The sequence below is a fragment of the Sorex fumeus genome, unplaced genomic scaffold (assembly GCF_029834395.1).
Source record: "Sorex fumeus unplaced genomic scaffold, SorFum_2.1 ptg000040l, whole genome shotgun sequence".
NCBI lineage: Eukaryota > Metazoa > Chordata > Mammalia > Eulipotyphla > Soricidae > Sorex > Sorex fumeus.
This window is the reverse complement of record NW_026606097.1, coordinates 59,164-80,066: the sequence shown is the minus strand read 5'-3', so window position 1 is coordinate 80,066 and position 20,903 is coordinate 59,164. Positions and strand designations below refer to the sequence as shown.

General features: G+C 46.7%; 1 pseudogene; it reads left to right on the top strand.

Annotated features, from left to right (window-relative positions):
* The first annotated feature begins 336 nt into the window (after nucleotides 1-336).
* Nucleotides 337-9,467, top strand: LOC130028514 (60S ribosomal protein L7-like; annotated as a pseudogene).
* Nucleotides 9,468-20,903: the final 11,436 nt, after the last annotated feature.

Sequence of the window (20,903 nt, the reverse complement as noted above, 5' to 3'; positions counted from 1 at the left end):
AAACAGAGGGAATCACTGAGTACCAATGCATGTGGCTTGAAACCAAATAATAATAAGATAAAAGTATGGGTTTGAGTAGCCTAGGACCATGGATCAAACACTGAAAACGGAACTGGTAGGGCACTTGCCTTGCATGTGCGATCCAGTTTCTATCCCTGCACATCATACGTTCCCAATGAGCACCGTCAGCAGTGATTCTTCAATGCAGGGGAAGGGATGACCCCAAAATATCACAGAATGTGGTTCCCGAAACACAAACAAAAGCCTTTCACGGAGGATTCCTTCATGCCAAAGTTGGGGATGCCGAGTTGAGTCTTGCTTCCACCACCTTCCTCCATGGAAGACCGCGAAGGTGTGGGGATGCCCGGGACTGGAACCGTTTGGGAAAGGGGGCTTAGAGGGAGAGATTGTACTGTGGGCAAAGCACTTGCCACACTGCTGGGTTCAATCCCGACACCCGGGTTGCCCCATGCGAGGCAAGCGCCCTGGATGCTCGGCTACCACTCCATGCCCTGAGGCGGCCTGCTGGATCCTAGTGACCTGCAGGGTAACATGAAAGCGAGCCCAAGGGCTGGATATCTTTAGGCAGGAGAGGTCGGGCCACAACTCTTCCACCAATCCACCGCGAGAGGATGCTTTGGGGCGTCTCTGTCCTTACTCTGGGACTTTTCTCTAAGAAATGTATATTCCTGTTTCTGACCTGCCTTCAGGAACTGCTATAGCGACCCAGGATCATCAGAATTTCTGCAGGAAAAAAATCACTTCTGTACAGAGGAGTCGTATCCATAGCCCTCAGAGCTGACTTCATAAGCTAGTGACTCTGGCTTAATTATTTTGGGGTGTGGGCTGTGGATGTCCGCAAAATTTTTCAGGGCAGCTCAGGTGACCCTATATGGTGCCTGAGTCGGAACCCAGAGTGAGCACAGAAGACGACTGTGCCTTCCCACAGCACAATCTCTTCAAACCGACCAGTTCTTACAGGTCTCCAGCCCCATCATCCCCTCCCTCAGCACCCCACAATTCTGACAGTATATCTTCCTCCCTCCCTAAGAGATCTTTGGGGTTCATATACAAATGGAAAGTCCCAAGTCCTCTGTTTTCCATAAGGAGGGTGGCAGGGGCCAGGTCCAACTCCAACATCTCCAGAAGTTTGGGGTGGAGGTACCTGCCGTTAGAGGAACTTGGGTGGGGTGGGAAGAACTTTATTTAAAATGGTAATAATGAGCCTCAGCAGCCAATTTCCTTCCCTGGAAATTCTAAACACACCAAATCTTCTGAGTTTTTTTTTGTTTTGTTTTTTGGGTCACACGCAGCGATGTACAGGGGTTACTCCTGACTCTGCACTCAGGAATTATTTCTGGCGGTGCTCAGGAAACCATATGGGATGCTGAAAATTGAACCCAGGTGGCCAGGTGCAAGGCAAACGCCCTAACCGCTGTGCATTCGCTCCAGCCCCACTGCTGAGGATTTTTCATTTTTATGGGGGTTTGGTGTGGGCCTGCGAGGTTCTGGGGACCATCAGAAATGCCTAGGATTGAACCTCATCTGCCACAAGAAGGCAAGTTTTCATTTTTAAAAAAAATTAAATAAACCTCTTCCTCTTTGTCCACAACGCTGTGACGGTCCTCTTCTCCACCCAGGTCAGTTTATCCGCCAGTACTTGAACCTGGAATTTGGCTTTCTCTGTGCAAGTGCCCCAGGCGTCCTCTAGGACCCTAGAACAAAAGCAGCCCTGAGCCTCTTCCTCTTCCTCTTCATCCCCAACTTTGTGCCCGTCTTCTCCTGCACCCAACCTTTACCTCTCCCAACACATACCACATTCCCGTGGGGGAGTGGCCTCTTCAGAAGTGGGTGTCACTTTGGTAGGAGTGGTCCTGGTCTAATTTTAGGCAGGCCAATGCTCACACAGATGCAGGTAGTTAATCATACCAAGAAATCTAGCGTAACATCACAATTCCCATACCCACTCACCAAAATGATGAAACAGGGCGATGAAAAGAGACCAGAAGCCTCAGTAGGTGGTACCTAAGGAAACTGTCTGACAAAGAATTCAGATATGAAGTCATGAAGATGTTCAATGAACTCAATGAAACAATCAGACAGATATCCAATAAATTGAAGGAGGACATGAAATATACAATGGATGGGACAATCGAGAAAATCCAGGATGAAATGAGAGCAGAAATTGGAAAGTTATGCACAGAAATGTCACGAATTAAAGATTTCGTTAGATGAAATAAAAAACTCAGTTGTGCCCTCAACAGTAGAATGACCACAGCTGAAGACAGAATCAGTGAGCTGGAAGAACATCTGCACCAAGCTAACTGGCAACAACAATGGCAAGAGACCTCAAAATAGCTCGAGAGCGAATCACAGTCTTAGGAGATGATTCCAAGAGGAACAACATTAGAATCATCGGAGTACCAGAAGCTGAGGGAAACAATCCCAATGAAAAAGTCACGGTGAAACAAATCATTCCTGAAAAATTCCCAGAGCTCGACAATGCAGCTATGCAGATTCAAGGAGCCCAAATGGTGCCAGCTAAAAGAGACCCTAACAAAAACACTCCAAGACATATGATAGTTAGAATGATCGATGCTGTCTATTGAGACACAATACTGCAAGCAGCAAGGTCAAAGAAGGAAATCACACACAAAGGAGCACCCCTTAGCTTCACAGCAGACCTATCAGAGGAACCCTGCAAGCCCAAAGGCAATGGTGTGGTATAGTGAAAAAACTCACTGAAATGAATACTTCACCAAGAATACTCTATCTGGCTAAACTCTCACTCAAACTTTAAGGAATGGTACACTATTTTCTAGATAAACAGCAGCTCAGGAACTTCATAGATTCAAAACCAAACCTCAAAGAAGGCCTAAAGGGACTATTATAAGACAAGACAAACCCTACAAGCACTACAGACCCCTACAAAAAGATGATACAAAACCCCATAATAATAATCTCTCTCAATGTCAACTGTCTAAATTCACCAATTAAGAGACATGGAGTGGCAAAATGGATTCAGAGACAGAACCCAACATTCTGGTGCTTACAAGAAACTCATCTCAACAGTCAGAGCAAATACAGGCTCAAAGTGAAAGGATAGAAAACAATCCTGCAAGCAAACAGCTCCCTCAAAAAGCTGGGGTGGCCATACGAGTATCCAACAACATTACATTCAGGTTAAAAAAATTAGAAGGGACAGCGAAGGCTATTTTTTCTTCTTCAAGGGATACATACAACAGGAAGAAATCACACTCTTAAATGTATACACACATAATGAGGAAACAACTAAATATTTAAAACACCTGCTCACAGATTTTAAGGAGGGCATTTATAGCAACACAATAGCAAAGAAAGTTCGGTCTCCGCGCTCAGGAATCCGTCCTGGTGGAGCTTGGAGATCGGACTTGGGTGGGCCACATGCAAAGCAAACGCCCTAACCACGGTGCTATTGCTCCAGTCCTCTAAGTGAATCTGGAGGTTCTATAGCAACAATGTCGGGCCAAAGGATCCAGGACAGGGCCCAGCGAAGCCCAGTGCTGGGAGGGTCAAGACCGCCCCCGCTTCCCCTCCCCTCTCTGTAACCACCTCACTCATACCCACGCCCACCCGCCACTGCCCATTTGCGGAGCTGGAGGAAATTGAGGCCACATTTTATCCCCAGGATCACGCTCTCACTCCCTCGACCCCTGTGCCCCGGTACAGCCCCTGCTATACTCATCAAAGCTCTGCGTCCCCAAAAAGGTCACTGCTGCGCCACAGGAATGACTGGAAAAGAAGCGTGAACGTGCCCCCCAGCTGGCGTTGCCCCTGTACTCACAGTGACGAGATGTGGAGGTGCCAGGTGCTAATGGGAGGCCGCTTGTTCCCTGCCACAAAAGCAGCCCTCAGAGATCCCCTTCAACGCAGGACAGCCACTGCTCCCTTCACCAGTGTGACAAATGGAGACCTGATCCAGAAAAGCAAGCACCTTAAAAGCCCTGCTGTGATATCACTTCCACTTCTGCAAACAGCCTTAAAGGGCCAGACATCAGGTGCACAGAAAACCACTAGAACAAAGCAGGTAAATGTGTATCGCTGGCTGGGCCAGAGTGATAGCACAGTGGACAGGACATTTGTTTTGCATGCAGCTGACCCAGGTTCAATCCCCGGCATCCTTTATGGTCCCCCAAGCACTGCCAAGAGTAATTCCAGAGTGCAGAGCCAGGAGTGACACCTGAACATCGCTGGGTGTGACCCAAAAAGAAAAGAAAAAAAATGCACTGCAAGTGGAATGGGCTCACATAAAGGAGTGGAAAGGTGGTGGCTAGAGTGATAGGTCACAAAGTGGGGATCTGGAAGAAGGAGAAGTCCCCCAATCCTGTATTAGCAGTAACTCTGTAGCCAGCCCTGGAGATGCAGAGAGGAACTGATCTAGGAACAACCCTGAGCGCCGGAGAGACACTGGAACAGAAGCAAAGGCTTCTACCCCTTAACAACACAAGAGCAGTGGACACTTGTCTACAAGGAAAATCCTAGGAGGCAGTTTCACAAACAAGATTTCAAGCCAAGAGTATGTGGCCAGGGCTGGAGTGATAACATAGTAGGTAGGGTGTTTGCCTTGCACGCAGCTGACTTGGGTTTGATTCCCAGCATCCCATATGGTCCCCTGAGCACCACCAGCATTAATTCCTGATTGCAGATCCAGAAGTCATCCTTATGCATCACTGGGTATGACCCAAAAAGAAAAAAAATAGTACGTGGCCAGAAGGGTAGAGCAGTGGGTTAGGTACCTGCATTGAACTTGGTCAACCTGAATTCAGTCCCAGACATTCCCCAATGGTGGCAATGGGAACCATCAGGAGTAACTCTTAAGAACTGTCAGGTTTCCCCCAAAACAAAAGTATACAAAACACAGCATATAGACAAACCCCCAGAAAGGAGCGGCTAATAGGCAGCAAACCACACTGGTCACTCTGCAGCCTGGCTTGGCCTTTTGCACATATCTACATGGTGTTTACCACTCTGGTGAATATTAGATTGTTAGGATTTTACTGCTTCCAAAGTAAAAATTTCAAAACATTTATCCTCAACGTTTGTGTAAATCTAATGGAAACCTGAATACAAGGAATACAGCTATGCTACAGCAAGTAAAGTGCTTCCTTGCACGCGGCTGACCTGGACACCAAATATGGACAGCACAGTGGGATGTGGCTCCCCGAATATAACACAGAACGGCCTGAAGAATGAAGGTTTGGCTGTCTATCCGAGGTCAAAAAGTTCTCCGCAGGATCGTGGTTAATCTCTGCCATGATCCCCCACAAACCAGGACCTCTGAGCCAAGCCAGAGTCACAGCGACAAATGAAACCATGGTGTGCCTTGACAATACCAAGCAAAATGCAATTTTTGTACCTATTTATTTAATATTTTTATTCTTTTTGGGTCACGCCTGACATTGCACAGGGGATACTCCTGGCTCTGCACTCAGGAATTACCCTTGGTGGTGCTCAGGGCACCATATGGGATGCTGGGAATTGAACCCGGGTCAGCCACGTGCAAGGCAAACACCCTACCACTGTTCTATTACTCCAGCACCCACCTATTTTTTAAAAACTTTTATTAGTGAAACACCATGAGGTACAGTTGTAGATTTACAAATTTTTGTGCCTGGGATTCAGTTATACAATGATCGAGTACCCATCCTTCCACCAGTGCCCATTCTCGACCACCACTAATCCCAGTATCCCTCCCACTCCCCAAGCCCCCATCCCACCTTGCCTCTGTGGCAGGGCATTCCCTTTTGTTCTCTCTCCTTTTGGGTGCTGTGGTTTGCAAAAGAGGCATTGAGTGGCAATCGTGTTAGGTCTAGAGTCTACTTTCAGCATGCATCTCCCATCCTATAGCCCCCACCTACTTACGTTTTATTTAATTCCGTCCACCTTGCTCTATCACTGAGACTCATTGTTTACCAGTTAACAGAATGTGAAGTCCAAATGCCAGGGTACACTCTCATAGGCATGGTCCACGTGATAATCAGGAAGTACCTTTCCCTTATGGTACTAATGTCACAGGAAGTTTTTACACGCACCAGGATTATTTCCTTCCGGACTGTACTTTTGTAGCAATCCCCCACCCACTTGTCGAAACTAAAACTGTTTTACTGAAGGGCCATGTTCTGACCCTGGCCATTGTTATTAGGGAATTGATTGATCCAACATAACTTTTATATTTACTAAAGCTTGAGGGGAAAACGAAAACCTCCTTATATTCCTTACCCACAGAATTTTTTGCAGTATTAATTCTCTTATGCCTTAAAAGGCTACAGGTGCCTTTAAATGACAGATGATGGAATTCCCATTTTCTTACATATGTGTGTGAGCGTATATATATATATATATATATATATATTTTTCTCCCCAGTGTGAATTCTCCTATGCATAGTAAGGCCTGCAGATCCAGCAAAGGCCTTTCCTTTCCGCACTCCTGGCATATATAAGGTTTCACTCTAAAATGACTTTTCATATGCGTAGGAATGGCTGAGGACAAACTGAAGACCTTCCCGCATTCCTTACACTTATGAGGTTTCTCTCCAATGTGAATTTTCCTGTTCAGAAAGTTATGCTAATTGATTGAAAATTATCCTACAGACCTTACATATGAAAGTCCTCAATCCTGGATTATTTTTAAGCAAAGCAAAGCTTGTGGATTGAGTTAAGGTCTCCCCACCCTAATATATGTTTTTTTCAAGTATGAATTTTCCTATGTTTAATAAGGAGTTAAGGGGAAGTGAAGGTGTTGCCAAAATCTTTACAAACATAAGGTTTGTCTCTAGTACGAAATTTTTTGTGCCTCAAAAAGGCTTGTAGAATAAGCAAAGGCCTTGCCATACTCCTTACATATATATATATATATATATGGATTCACTGTAGAGTGGGTTTTCTTGTGGACTAAAAAGTTTGAGGATAAAGTGAAGACCCAGGCTGCAGCGATAGCATAACAGGTACAGCATTTGCCTTGCATATAGCTGACCCATGTTCAATTTCCAGCATCCCCTATGGTCCCCTGAAAACCACCAGGAGTAACTCCTGAATACATAGCGAGGAATGACCCAAAAAGGAAAAAAGAAAGTGAAGACCCTCCCACAGTCGTGACATGAATAATGTTTCATTCCAGTATGAACTTCCCTGTGCTCAGAAAGAACCTGAAAATAAATGAAAGGTCTTCCCACCTACCTCACATATATAAGGGTTTTCTTCGATACAAATTTCGTGAAAACTAAGACTTCAGGGGAAGGCCTTCCCACATTGTTCACACATACAAGTTTTCTCTCCAGTGTGAGTTTTCCTGTGCATTCAGGCTTATGGAACAACCAAAGACTTCCCACTCATACAAGCATATGGTTTCTGTCCAGTGTGACTTTTCCTGTGCATACTAAGGTCTATGAGTCAGATAAAGTTCTCGATACATTCCTTACATGCATATGGACTCTTCAGTACAAAATCTCCTGTGTATAAGGTATGAGATTCATCGAAGGCCTTCCCACAGTCCTTACACTTAAGCGGTTTCCCTCCTGTGTGGATATTCACATAGTCCTGCCGGGGTGACGCTGGACTCAAGAGTTTGTCCTCAGTGCTGACATTCCTTGGAATTCTGAGCACTGTGGGTTTCTAAGGGAATGTGATGGTGCTGAGAACACGTGAAGGCTCCCCCACATTCCTTACACGTGGACAGGTTCAGTTCAAAATGACTGCCTGTGGGCCTGTCAGTGTGAGAGACACATTATAAACACTATTCCTCTCCCACAGACCAGAGGCTGCCCCACTATGAAGGCGTTATGTTTGCTGACTGAGCTGAACATGCAAGGATCTTTTCCTAGGGGAAGACTTTGTCAGAACAAGCATATTCTTGCCATTTTCATCACCCTCAGAAGACAATAGACCTGTCTGAGCATCCCTATGCTCAGAAAGAACCTGAGAAGAAATGAAAGGGGATGAGGGCAAAATTGCTGACTTAACCCTTTATCACAGTGTGCAGAAAGAGACATTCCACCAGGGCTGGCTGCTTCCACGTAGAACAGCAGAGAAGGATTACAATGATAAAGAAATCAAACTCTGCAGGTAGGTAGCTGCTGAGGTATGAGACAATGGGTATCTTGGGGAAGTAATTAATCAAGATGGGGCTGAAAGCAACGACTCTGAAGCCAGCCTTGGGGATTCAGAGACGAACTGACCTAGTAGAAACCCAGAGAGCTGGAGACTCTGGAACAGGAACAAAGGCTGGTAAGAATATCAGAGAGCACAGCGCGGCCAACGCTCTACCCCTTGACAACACACAAACGGTGGACTCTCAGCTACAAGGAAAACCCAAGGAGGCAGTTTCAGAAACATGATGTCAAACTGAGAGTATCAGGCTAGTGGGTTGGGTGCTTGCCCTGCACGCAGTCATTCTGGGCTCAATGTCCAGAATCCCAAATGGTCCCCTGAGCACCATCTCATAGATGGATGGAATTTGGCTCCATCCAAACATAAATGTTTCCTTTTTTCCTTGTAAGATTAGTGAAGTGGCATGGGTGGGATTCAGGAATGTGACCAACCTTTTGAGTATTCACAGGTAAATGGAATGCCCTGCCGGTATGTGGGGAGCTTGGGAGCTGACCCATATTCCCACTTGTAAAAGATTTCATCATCCTTTTTTCTGACTGGAACCAGGTGCAGAAGAGAAGTAAAAGAAGGTCCCTGCTAAGCCGGCAGCAGCGTCCACCAGAGAGAAGACAAAGAAGCTTCCTGATGTGCCAGAAACCCTGAAGGAAAAGGGAAAGAATTTTGCAGAGCTGAAGATGAAGCGCCTGCGAAAGAAGTTTGCTCAAAAGATGCCTCGAAAGGTGAGGAGGATGCTGATCTACGAAAAAGCTAAGCATTATCACAAGGAGTATAGGCAGATGTACAGGACAGAGGATCGCATGGCTAGGACGGCGAGAAAAGCTGGCGACTTTTACATCCCTGCGGGACCCAAATTGGCTTTTGTCCTCAGAATTAGAGGTATCAATGGGGTGAGCCCTAAGGTCCCAAAGGCGCTACAGCTTCTCCGCCTTCACCAGATCTTCAATGGTACCTCTGTTAAACTCAAAAAGGCTACGATGAACATGTGAGGATCGTGGAACCCTATATTGCATGGAGGTACCCAAACCTGAAGTCAGTAAATGAATTGATCTACAAGCATGGTTATGGCAAACTCCACAAGAAGCGAATTGCCCTAACGGATAATGCACTGATCGCGCGAACTCTGGGTAAATATGACATCATCTGCATTGAGGATCTGATTCATGAGATCTAGACTGTTGGAAAGCGCTTCAAAGAGGCAAACAACTTCCTCTGGCCCTTCAAATTATCTTCTCTCCGGGGTGGGATGAAGAAAAAGACCACCCATTTTGTAGATGCTGGCAACAGAGAAGACCAGCAACCAGCTGATTAGATGGATGAACTAAGGTATCTACCATATTTTTATAATCTGGTCAGTTAATAAACGATTGCTTTCAAATTGAAAAAAAAAGATTTCATCATAGATCCCCTTCTATCCTTTCAAATGACATTCTATGCACAGTATAGTTCATCTAAACTGTCTCCAATTGAGACCAGAGCAATTGTACATAGGGGAAGGGTGTTGCTTGCACACAGCTGACCTGGGTTCAATACACAGGATCTTAAGAGTTTCCTGGAGCACCAACAGAAATAATACCTGGGTGCAGAGCCAAGAGCAACCCCTGAGCATTATCAGGTATGATCCAAATAGACAAAGGCACTTTAATTAAAAAAATAAATTATCCCCCATCCCACCCCATATAGGAACCTTGCCAGGGCCATTTTCCTAAGGTGACACTTTGGAAAATATTTATCCTTTATACGTACACAAATATAACAATATCAGAGATGATACAGGGGGTAAGGAGCTAGTCACACATGGCCGACCTGGATACTAAACACAGTACCCCAAAATGATCCAGAGTCCCCAGGTATGGATGCCTGAACTCAGAGCCAGGAGTAGGGCCAGAGAACACCAGTTTCTCTCCAGTATGCTTTCTCTTATGACTAGTAAGGTCTGAGAAATGAAGGCCTCCCACGAGTAAACCTATCCCGGGATCGTGCAGCCATGAATACATCATCTCATATCTCACACCACTCATACTCCAAGAGTAGCGTACCACATTTGATGTGGTTTTAAAGTAGAAGGCAACCAATTTGAGAGAGAAATATATTTTTAAAGATTAATATATATAGAGAGAGATAGATATAAGCACACAAGAATCAGCCCTTAACAACATATTAGTAATCGCTTATGTAAGGGCTTAATGACCCCTGGGTGAAATACAAAAATCTTTACACACTTTCCTCTAACGAAAGTTTTTTGGAGCATTTTCAGTGGTTTATTCATCAGAAACAATACAAAATAAATTATTTCAGTTCTGCTTTGGGGCAGGGGTTGGGGTACAGGATGAAAACATCCAAATTATGGTGGTGGGAAGGTGTAATGGTGGTGGGATTGGGGCTCAAATATTAAATGTAATCAAATACTATGAACTACTTTATAAAAATAATATACTGTCACTGTCCTCCCGTTGTTCATCGATTTTCTTGAGTGGGCCCAGTAACGTCTCCATCGGAGACTTTGTTGTTACTGTGTTTGGCGTATCGAATACATCATGGGTAGCTTTCCAGGCTCTGCCGTGTGGGCGAGATACTCTCGGTAGCTTGCTGGGATCTCCAAAAGGGGCGGAGGAATCGAACTCGGGTCGGCCATGTTGGCTGTGTGCAAGGAAAATGCCCTACTGCTGTGCTATTGCTCCATCGCTTCGGCAGCACATATACTAAAAAATAATATAAAATTTTAAAAATTTACCAACAAAATGGGGGCTGGAGAGATAGCACGGCAGGTAGGGCGTTTGCCTTGCATGCAGCCGACCCGGGTTCGATTCCCAGCATCCCAAATGGTTCCCTGAGCACCGCCAGGAGTAACTCCTAAGTGCAGAGCCAGGAGTAACCCCTGTGCATCACCGGGTGTGACCCAAAAAGAAAAAAATTACAAAAAAAATAGCAATGATGGGCTTGGACCAAAACACTGAACACAAAAAAAAAACCCCGACCCCCAGGGCCCTAAATACTAGGGATGATAAGGGGACACTCAATGTCTAGTGAGCAATTCAAAGTTGTGTGTGGACATTTGTGCCTAGAGGACTCTGAACTAAGAGTTCAGGCTGCCCCAAATTCCTCTCAAAGCAGGCAAAAGTGACCTGACCCCCAACACTTCTGCCAGACCCAAAGATCCTCTGCTCCATCTCCCTGGTACTGGTACATGCCCAGAAGTATATACAAAGCAGCGAGTGAACTTGAGACTGTGTGAATGAGCAGGTGAGGCTCTCCAGAGTGGGAAGACAAAACATAGGAAATGTATGTCCTCGGTCCCGAGTCACTGTAGTGGACAGAGTACATATGGGGCCATGTGGCCCGGGAGCTACGATGCCCGTTAGGGGTGAATCCAGAGCAGAGAGCAAGAGGAAGCCCTGAGCACCTCCACTGTGGCACAAAAATAAATCTGAAAAAAAGAGCGGATAGGGCTGGTGACCCTGGCATCCCATATGGTCCCCCAAGCACTACCAGGGGCAATGCTGGAGTACAGAGCAAGGAGAAACCCCAAGAATCACTAGGTGTGGTCCCCAACCTTCCCAAACAAAACAAAGTCAATGAGGTCAGTCTTGGATCTGCAGCACTACACAGAGTATGAGACCTGGCAGGGATGAATCTTTTGCACTGAGCTGGGAGTACTACTCAATGGAGTATGATCCAAAACCAAATACAACAAAACAAATGAACAAGGACAAAAGCAGCCTCACAAAACAGTAGAATCAGTGCTCCCTCCTGAAACAACTCTAGAGACAGTCAGCCCTGAAAGCTTATGAACTACTGTCACTGCATCTTATCATTTTGTCACTTCCCTCCTCCCTGTGAACTGTGTGTGAAACAGCGCGACATCATCTTCTCCCACCTATAATTCCCAAAAATGTGCAAGAAGCTCCATGCAAAGATCTAGAAAAGTCAGAACTGTGACCATGAGAGAGGTGCACAAACCCTAGGGTCCTGACCAGAAGTTTCTGCTTTGGAGTCTGAAATTGCTCTCAGGGAAGGCAGGCCAAGCAGCTGACCTGCTCTCCTATCTCAAGGGTCGTAGATCCACTTGAACTGAAAATGTTATGATATCTAAATAGAAATATAGTGGAAGAGAGAAGAATTAAGTCCCGGGCCAGAGCAACAGCATATTGGGGAGGGCACTTGCCTTGAACGAAGCTGACTGTGGTTTAATTCCCCACATACCATAGGATCCCCCAAGCCCACCTGGAGTTAATTCTGAGTGCAGAGTCAGGTTAGCCTAGTACCCAGAGCACTGCTGGCTGTGGCCGCAAAACAAAAACACACAGGTAAAAAGTTAACTGTATAGTTAATAAGAAAAAAGAAAACAACTTTCTGGAATTTTCCCAGCATAAAAGCATTTTTATGATGGCTACAGAGATAGCACAGATCACAAGGTGCTTGTGTGGCACACAGCTGACAAGGGTTCAATCCCCAGCACCCCACAGCATCCCCAAACCTAGAGAAATCAATGACAACAGAGCCAGCGGTAAACTCCGCCCGGTGTGGCCAACCAAAAATAAATTTAGGTGTCAGAACTATAGTCTGGTAGGGTATGGACCTTGTACACAGCTGACCTGGGTTCAGTCCCTGGCACCACACTGGGTACCAAAAGCAGCAACGACAGGGTATGACCAGAAAAAATAAGTTTTTGTTCATGAGTCAACCTCCACCAGCCAGTTTTGGAGAATGCAGGTCAGACTTGGGTTTTGGAGCCACAGGTGGCAGATCTTTGGGCTTACCCAGATGGTTCTTGAGGAATCCTGCATTGTGCAGGAGATTGTACTGTGTGGCAGGCTGCTTGCAAGGCCAGTGCCTGCACTCGTGGCCTATCACTGATCACAGGAATTCAAAGTCTAGATAAGTACTGTGAATCTTATGATAAGGATACAGATAGGAAACAGGGAAGGGGCCCAGCTGGTAGAGATCCAGGCAGGGCTGCTGGCACCTGGGGACTCCTGGTGCAAACCTGAGCCAGAAGTACAAATTGCAATTTCAAAGGTTTGCAGGGGCCAGAAAGAGCACAGAGTGATTGGCAGGGCACTTGTCATGCATGCAGCAGACTCAACTTCACATTCTGCATAGCCAATACCTCTCCTCCCCAAATAAAAGCAATGAGGAATTTATCTGCCAACAGCAGAGGTGTGAAATCTAGTAATATATTTGCAAGGGTCAGTCCTTTGGGTTTTTAGTTTTGGGACCACACCCAGAAGTGCTCAGAGTTTACAGGCCAGATTTTCAGACTATATGATTTTATTCCTGTGGGTACATGATTTTACAAAAGAAAAGGGGGATGTAAAATTACACTTGGGCCAGAGTGACAGTACAGCTGGCAGGGCGTTTGACTTGCACACAGCTGAGCTGAGTTTGGTCCCTGGCATCCCACATGGTTCCCAAACCACTGCCAGGAGTGATTCCTGAGTACAGAGGCTGAGTGCAGAGCCAGGAATAAGCCATGAGCATCGCCATTGTGACCCAAAAAGAGAAAAAAAATTGCACTTATCCCAAATGAAAGTTTAAAGTCCATAATTTCGCTCAGAGCCTCCAACTGCTTCCTTTCCTCCTAACAGCCTCTTATTCAAAGGACTCAAGAATGTTCATATTTGGGGCTGGATAGATAGCACAGCCGGTCGTGTGTTTGCCTTGCACGCTACTGACCCAGGTTCGATTCCCAGCATCCCATATGGACCCCTGAGCACGACCAGGAGTAACTTCTGAGTGCAAAGCCAGGAGTAACCCCTGTGCATTGCCGGGCATAACCCAAAAAGCAAAAAAAAAGTTCATATTTAAGAACTTCCAATTAAGGTATGAATAGAGCAGTCGATAGAATACACCAGACTGAAGCAGATATTGGCCAACTGAAAACCCAGAGGGCCTTCCCTGGTACCCCATATCCACTAGTCCCCTGAGCAGGGCACAGACCTCAAGCACTGCCAGGTGTGGTCCCAAATCTCACCTCATCTGCTCCCCAAGTAGTGAGATAGACCCAGAGAGAGGAGCTCAGATGGCTGAGCAGCAGCTTTACCTTTGGGGACATGGCATGGCTCCCCCTGCATCCCAGACACACGGACACTGAGGGGGAGAGTCTCTGACTATCTCCAAGTTTGTAGCAAACAGGGGGGAAGGGGGAACAGGAGAAATACCCCAACACCCAAAAAGAAGTTCAAAGAATGTTCATGTGTCAGACAAATTCTGGAGTGGGGGGGTTGTGGCCATACCTAGTGATGCTCAGGAGACCCTATGACATATGGGGGATAACCCTAGTAACCACAAGAAAGACAAATGCCCTCCTGACTATACTGCTGACCGGCCCCTAAGAGTGAGACATTTAAAACCCACTGCATCTGGTCGCTGGAAAACCCCTTTCTGCAAGTACTCACTTCAACATCAGGGCACACCCCTGGTCTGGGAGAGATGGACAGTGAAGGATGCTTGGAATCTTGACAGGTGAGGCAGACATTCTTTTTTCTGAGGAAATATAACCATATAGGTTTAGCAAAGATAATAAGTTGATAGGGTGCTTTTATTTCAAGCAGCTACGCCAGGGTCAATATGCAGCAGTACCTATGCTCACCCACCCCAGCACTGCTAAAAATGATGAGTGAGCTCAGAACCAAGAGTAAGCTCTGAGCAATGAGTGGTGTTGTGGCCCAAAAAATTACAATAAATAAATTATAAGTACATTTCTGTGTAAAGGGATTGGAGAGGGTAGTATAGCAGATGAGGTGCTTGTCTGGCACTCAGCCAAACCAAGTTTAAATCCTGGCATCCTATATGGTTCCCTGAGCCCAGCCATAAATAATCCCTGAGTACAAAGGGAGGAGAAGTAACTGAGTCTTGCAGTTGTATTCCTCCAGACTACATAATTAGTTCATTTAAATGAGTAAAGGGGTGTGGCCAATACTGATCCTAAATTGCATTACCTGAGGGTTTAGGGCACACTCTAGAAGTCTTTGAGCTACTTTCTGCTGAGATTGCACATTTGGTTGCAAGACCCACTGTGATGATGCACCCCTCTGGACCCACCCCCCAACACTGCGTTGTCTTATAGCTCTACACCTTGGGGCTTGAGTGATAGCATAGACAAATGAGCATTTGTTTTGAAGGCAGCCGACCTGGGTTTCATCTGGGCATCCCTGGCACCACTAGGAGTGCTTGCTGAATGTAGAGACAGGACTAAACAACATGCATCGCTGGGTGTGACCCAAAAAGAAAAATAAATAAATAAAAAGAAGTAAAGAGAAGCTCCCCACCTCCCTGTACTCCCAGAACCCACTGAATGCACAAGTAACAAGTGAAAAAGAAAGGCTCTGCCAAATGCTTTTGAGCCCCAAGTACATAAAGAATATGCCGTGCCCCTATGCCCACCCAACCCCGACACCCCCCAAGAATGACAGGACAGAGGGGAGGGTGTTTTTTCTCATGCTGCTGGTCCAGATATGGGGTATCCTGTGCAACCCCAGGAGTGACCCCTGAACACTTCCGGGTGTGGCTCAAACCTCCCCAAGAGGAAAAAATGCGCCCCCAGGTCCTTTGATGAGGGAAACCCATGCTTTACCTACTCCACAATCAGCCAAAGGAATGAAAGGGGGCCAGTAACGGGATGTCCTGGGGACACTGCTGGGATGATCCACCCACCCCTGTGACTGACCAGATGCTGATCGTCACCATGAAACTAAGATAACGCTGAGGTGCCCTCACACGCCCCATCAGATCTGGGGGGAGACTGACACTCCCTCTAGCTCTGACGCTTTCTGCTTTGTGAGGGGCCCGAGGGATGGGTCAGCAGGGAGCGCGCTGGCCTCGCATCCTGACACCCCAAAGGGTCCTCGGATCCCCAGGGAGGGAGTCCTGAGCGCCATCGGGTAAGGGTCTAAAACACATTAAAAAATTAAAACGGGCTGGAGCTATAGCACAGCGGGTAGGGCGTTTCCCTTGCACGCAGCCGACCTGGGTTCAATTCCCAGCATCCCATATGGTCCCCTGTGCGTCGCCAGGTGTGACCCAACAAGCAAAAAAAAAAAAACAAAACTTTTTTTCCACTTTTGTTTGTTCGGTTATTGTCCTTGTTTCTCAAGCTTTCAGAACGACCTTAGTGCTTCAAATTCGTTTTTCTCCTCAACCACGTGCTTCCTCTACCCACCCACCTTTTTGGGGGGCCCTGGGGGGCTTTGCTCAGGGGTTACTCCGGGCCCTGGGCTCACTCCAGGCTGGTACCCGGACGCTGTGGGGTGCCGGGATCAAACCTGGCCGGCCGCGTTCCCCCCTTATGCATCTTTCTAAGTTCTCCTCAGTAAAAATGACCGTGTATCCCTCAAGATCAATTTATAAATAAGATAAAGCTCCCGGAAGGAACTCTCGGTGCATCTGGGGTGAGGGGCCGCCACCCCGGCCACCACCATGGAGGACCCCGCCACACACAAGGCGGAGACCGCGAAGGTTCAGACGCTCAGAGCGACCACTCCGGCGGCCAGCGGGGAAACCGATGTTCCCGGACCACCCTGCATCCACTGAGTTCCCCCTCACCCGCTCCTCACCTTCCACAACCACGGGACCCGCCAGCACTTCCACACAGAACGCTAAGGCACCGCGGATAAAGGACCCGGATTTTGTGTCATCACCTGCACATTTGCCCAGAGACTTAAAGGGCCAGACTTCAAATATTCCTGAACAGGTAATTCCCTGGTCAGAGAGGTTCATTTTTCCTCGTTTCTGGGATAGGATCAGGTGATCCAGACAGCTGGGGGTCGCCAGGTCTGGGATAGATAGTGAGGGATGAGCTGAACAGATAACATGTCGAGCAGAAAGTCTTTGTATTTACAAAGGAAATAAAATTCACAAAAATACTTTGCAAACAGCCACCAAGACCATCTCTCTGAGTCCCAATGTTCATTTATTTATTAATTTACAAACATCAGCCACATGCTAGGACCAGGCCCCCAGGAATCCTCCTGGCAGTTGCCAATGAAAAGGACGGGCTTCAACAGGGTCCCTCACCATTGGGGGCTGAGAAGCGGCCACTCAAAGTGATCTGGCAGTTTTACATACGCATGTCTACACAGAAAGCTGCAGGACAGGGCCCGGTACAACCCCTGGTTGAGAAGGTTGGGATGGTTAAGACTTCTGCCAGGCATCTTCAAGAACCACAGCCTCCATGCTCAGCTCTGCATCCTGGCAATGGTGCCCCATCGCAGAGCTGGAAGTGAAGATGCCCCCAAGGATAATGCACTCACACCCGAGACCCCTGTGCCGTGCTAAATCCCCCCAGAGCACCCAGCAAAGCTCTATATCCCCCTAAAGCCTCTGGAGCAAGACAGATCCAGGAAACTACTGGATATGGATAAGGGGGAGTGAAAAACAACCACAAAAGTGTCCCAAAAGCTGGCGCAATCCCGTTGGTCACATTACAGGCACTGGAGGTGAAAGGTCCTCATGTCCTGCCACTAATTGGCCTTCAGTGCCCCCCTTCGACTGAAGTATCACTTTGTCCTTTAAAGGTGTGCCCGGAGGAGGCCTGATCCACTGGACATCATTAGGAAGTAAAGGTGCACATGGAAGACTCCCTTCTGTGACATCATCCATTTCACCAAGGAGCCTTAAAGTGCCAGGTTCCAAGTGCAGACAGACAAGTGCCAGATCAGGTGATTCAATGCAAGAGAAATGAGCTTGGATAAAGGAGAGGAGTGGTAAGTGCTGGAGGGGCTGGTCACAGAGTTCAGGGCATTGACTTAAGGCAGTGTCCCTTGGTCCTGTACTTGTCAAACATGGAACCAATGCTCCCACACACACGTCCATCATAAAAACAAAAGCAGATTGATTCAAAGTAAAACAGTCAAGTAGGTTATGAATGGGTCATGGGACAGTGACTTTCTCTGGGAAGTCATTAATCAAAACGGGTGCAGTGACTCTGAAGCCAACCCTGAAGATGCAGAGGAATTGGCCTATCAGCAACCCAGAGAGCTAGAGAGACACTGAACAGGACCAAAGGCTGGGAAGAACATCTGAGAGCACTGTACAGTGAACACTCTACCCCCTGAAAACACGCTATATAAGAATATACAAGGAAACCCCAGGACGCAGCTCTAGAAACGCGTTTTCAACCAAGAGTATGGGGAAAGAGGTTATTACTGTTGCTTAATACTTATGTTAAACATGGTTTTCTGAGTTCCATTCCTGGAATCCAAAACAACACAGACTCGTAGGAACTGCCAGTATGGCATGAATTACATAAAACATATTTCAATAAATAAATCCATGTATGGACCTACCCTAAGAAGGGAGGCACATAGGAGCTAATGGGCACCAAAGTGTACTAGATCATTTTGTAGACTTGGTCTTTTGGACAGACCAAAAACGGTTTTAATCATTCTGGTTGCTAGTAGGGTTGAGATTTTACCACTTGCAAACACAACGTTTTGTCGTCTTTTCTCCAAATATAACTGAAATGAGGAGAGCAAAATCCAGAACTGTGACCACCCTTTATAGTTAGTCATCACAGCTGATGTTATTGCCTGCTGAGACGGGAGTCTGGGCATTCTTCCAGGTTCCCACCATTTGTAAAATATTTTGATCAAGGGGCCTGTTCCATCGTTTCATAGAACCATCAAAAATCTTTCTGTGCACAGTCAAGTCCATTTCAACTATCTCTAATCCACCCTATTTCAGAATAATGACAGGGCCATTATCCTAAACTTTTCAGAAATATTTATTCTCAATGTTAAGGGAAATCTAATAAAAATCTGAACACAACAGTTCAGTGCAGAGCTGATACAGCGGGAAGGTGCTTGATTGCACAAGACTGATTCGGATTCTAAGTCCAGATCCCCATAGGGATATCTATGTCCCCCCTCACAGGTATGGATGAGTTCAGACCCAAGAGTATGGCCTGAGAAAAACAGGTGTGACTCCTCAAAACATAACAGAGGAAGGTTTGAAGTGTGGAGGTTTGCCTCTTTTTCCATTCCAAAGGATTCACTGCAACATCCTGGTTGATCTCTATCATAAACCCCACCAACCGGGGTCTCTGCCTCAAACCAGAGTCCAAGCAAAAATGAGACACTGGGCTGGAGTGATAGCACAGCAGGCAGGGCGTTTCATTCTACAAAGAAAAGGGGTCATGGATACAGCAAGATACAGCTCAAAACCCACCAAGTTAGGGTGGGGGAATCTGCCATCACGGGACTGAGGCTGTTTTGGTTTTATTTGGTTTGTTCATAGTTTGGAGGCCCAACACCACCAATGCTCAGGGTTACTCCTGGCACTCAGGAATCACTACAACATGCTGGTGGGGCTGTATGGAGAGCCAAAGAAAGAATCTTCTTGGGGATTGAGTGGATTGCTCACACTTTGTCTCTGGACCAGGAAGGGTGCAGAGGATTGAACTGACGTGGAAAGTGCAAGGCAAAGTCATTTATTTTCATGTTTTGTTCTCTTCACTGAGCTAGAAACCTTCTGAAGCCACTTTGATATGTCTGTGACCAAGCCATTGAGAAATATTTCCTGTTATGGGCAACCCACACCCCAGCACCTCACATTCTGAGGGAGCCCAAAACTCTACTACAAGGAAGAGTCAGCATGGATACAGCAAGATACAGCTCAGAAACCCCCCACGTTGGGGTGAGGGAATCCCCCAATAAGGGACTGGGGCTCTTTTGGTTGTATTTGATTTTTTTATAGTTTGGGGGACACAAATCCAGCAACAGCAGAGGTTCTCCTGACGTTGAATTCAGGAATCCGGCATGATGGTGGGGCTGTATGGAGAGCCAGAGAAAGAACCGGGGCCTGTGACTGCAAGCCATGAACACTAACCGCTCTGCTCCCGCTGCAGCGACCCAAGTGGCTTGCTTGATACTTAATGACCCTATTCCTAACATTGAAGCAAAGAACTGGGCTGGAAATCTAAAGCGTGGTAAAGGTGGGCTGCGGCAGTTCTGGCGATACACCACGAGATGGCGCTGTGGGCGTTTCTGTCCCTCTCCCGGATCGTTTCTTTGTTTTATTTATTTATTTATTTATTTATTTATTTATTATTAGTGAATCACCATGAGGTACAGTTGTAGACTTACAAATTTTTGTGCTTGGATTTCAGTTATACAATTATCGAGTATCCATCCCTCCACCACCACTGATCCCAGTTAGTCCTTCCCATTCCCATCCCCCCTATCCCACACTGCCTCTGTGGCAGTGCATTCCTTTTTGTTCTTTCTCTTCTTTTGGGGGCTGTGGTTTGCAAATGAGGCAATGAGTGTCAATCATGTTCGGTCTATAGTTAACTTTCAGCATGCATCTCCCATCCTGGGAGGATCCTCCCAGCACCCTTTATTTGGTGCTCCCTTCTCGATCTGAGCTGCCCTTTTCCCTAGCGTGTGCGGCTGGCCTCCGTGCCATGGAGTAAACCTCCTCGCACCTGTCTCGGCTATTCTTGGGTGTTAGTCTGAAAGAAAGGGACAGACATAGAAAGATTGCTTTCATCTGGGGAACATAAATTAACAAAACGTGCTCTTTTCTCTAAGAATTTTCCACCTTTGTGTTTGCTTCAGTGTTCAGTATGGGGTAATAAAGGATCAAGCAAGCCTCTTCCACAGGTGCAGCAGTAGGAAGGAAAGCCTGCGGTTGCTTGCCTTTCACTTGAGTAATCTGTGTTCGATTCCAGCCTTCAGATCTTTGTGGGGTGGATAGCTGAATCGCCTTGGGGGTCGAGTGGGTTGCCCTAGCTTTGACTCTAAACCTGGAGGGGTGCAGAA